This window comes from Pyrus communis, chromosome 11 (assembly GCF_963583255.1).
Source record: "Pyrus communis chromosome 11, drPyrComm1.1, whole genome shotgun sequence".
Classification (NCBI taxonomy): domain Eukaryota; kingdom Viridiplantae; phylum Streptophyta; class Magnoliopsida; order Rosales; family Rosaceae; genus Pyrus; species Pyrus communis.
The window spans coordinates 7820187-7822467 of NC_084813.1; the positions used below are offsets into that span (position 1 = coordinate 7820187).

The 2281-nt window shown below is 36.5% G+C and overlaps 1 pseudogene; it reads left to right on the plus strand.

The window, feature by feature from the left end:
• The first annotated feature begins 332 nt into the window (after positions 1-332).
• Positions 333-1929, plus strand: LOC137708962 (probable 2-oxoglutarate-dependent dioxygenase AOP1; annotated as a pseudogene).
• The last annotated feature ends 352 nt before the right edge of the window (positions 1930-2281 follow it).

Consider the following 2281-nt stretch of genomic DNA (forward strand, 5'->3'; position numbering starts at 1 on the left):
GCATGTAAGAGTAAACACAAGTTTTATGTTAATATACTAGCCAAGAACAAAAGAATTAACCAACTAAATCACAACCGTTGCATCAAGTATGCTCTATATATACAAATACATAAGTATTCTCAAAAATACATACCTGCAGACTGTTAGACGAAGTCTTTCCCATGTGTGCTGTCAGAAGACAGCAGATGATGCTGCTGCATGTGTGGCATGCTGTCACTTGTATTTTAAATTGTAAAGTTGTATCTTGTAGTGTATATAACAAAGCCTTCCCGTAAGGCCTGAGATATGAAATTGATTTGAAAAGCTGCTGTGTTTCTAATTTTAACACAGACATGTTCATGGATGAAGAAGCCATGGACGAATCTATACACAATCTTCTCCTCTCTGCAAAACTCAATGCTCTCCAATTTATAGGTAATTGGAACAATAAGAGTGTAATCTTTGTGAGAGCAGGGGCTTGTGGTTTTATACTACAAGACTTGGATTGCCCTATAACAATACAAGGAATGCAAGACTGCATTCCTTATATCAGTATGAGTCCTATAAACGAGAAAATACAAGAGTCCTCAATATACCAATATGATTGGATTAACTCTTGTCAACATGATTCAGACTTCTTTATAATATCAATTATCCCAAGACTTGTAAGAATCATACTCATACTCTTACATGAAGATCTATTTCATCTTCCAACTGAAACCAAGAGGCAGGAGACAAGTGATAAGCCTTACCACAGCTATATTAGCTCAGAGTGCCTTCCTCTCTTTGAATCCTTGGGCATCGACAATCCAACAACTGTAGAAGGAGCTCAACGATTCACAAGTATCATGTGGCGTTCTGGAAATGACTGTTTTTGGTACAGTTTGAAACTTTACTCCCTCTCGATTATATATTTTTTATTTCCATCACTAGTTCATATTCGTAGTCTGAAATCAACTCCTGTTGTACTTGTACGCTTGTAGCTAGCAAGATCAAAGATGTGACGTGTGTAGGGAAATCTCAAATACATAGTGCAACGCATTGTTCTTTGAATTAGTGAAGGTGCTCATTCCTTTTCAAAGCTGGTGGGAGAATTGGATCAAATGGTGATAAAAATGGTGTTTGATATTCATGGTCTAGAGTGGCTTTAAGAGTCTCACAGGACATCAACCACGTACCAACTTAGAGGCATGAAGTACAGACCACAGCAGATTAATGAGAAAGATTTTGGAATGCATGCTCACACGGACAAGAATTTTACGTCCATACTCCATGAAAATGAAGTAATTGGTTTGCAGATCAAAACAAGGATGGTCAGTGGATTGATGTGGATCTTTCACCTTCATCTTTTCTGGTCATGGGAGGCGATACATTCATGGTAGGTCATCACACTTTTTTCAGGTAGTAAAAGTAAAGCGGTGATATTGGTATTTTATATATATATATATTTTTTTTGCTAAACAATATTAAGCTTTCTAAGACTTGATGATTTTGCGTAACTTCTTGTGTGCATATTCTGTACAGTTGATCTTATATCTAGGGAAGTGATTTCTGGAAGGTCCTTATCTCTCCCCCTAATATCCCTATTTATTTCCGTCCTTTGGATGGAATATATCAAACTAGAATCAAGGGAGAAGGAGAAGAAACATGTCACAATTTAATGTATTGATGGACATTTATTTTTACCTAAACTTCGATGTCTACAACTTTCATCAATACTCGTTTGCTTTTCCTTTCATTCTCTGTTTAATAGACTTTTATCTTCATTTTCTAGGTATGGAGGAACGATAGAGTACACTCGTGTGAGCACAAAGTCATCATGAAGAGCTAGTTGATGATAAACACCCCTTACTGTATGAGCCCCTTGATCAATTTGGTTTCCTTCGTTTCCATCAAACCGAGGAGGCAAGGAAATCTGTGTTTCCTATCAAAGCCTACTGTGGCGTTTGAGTTTTTTTCTGATCTTGACAGGACCAATAATTAATGTTTATCTTACTAATATTTGTGGATCAAAGTGTATCTAAGTTTCTTGTTGCTTCTCTTCTGCATGTAATAATCTTGTTTTTGAAGTTTGTTAATTTCTTTGCTTAAACTGAATAAATGTAAGGTGTAGTTCTTTCTAGTTTGTTGTTTTGGTGGAAGAGTGAATATGTTTAGCAATTGTCTTTGGCCGTTGAGGCTTCCCCGTGCGTGAGCTTATTTTTTACAAACATATCCACAATACACCTGCGAACAAGATTGTAATTTTGAGCTAGTACTTTTCTAGACTGCTCTCTATTTTTTGGAGCTCGTGGATGTAAAG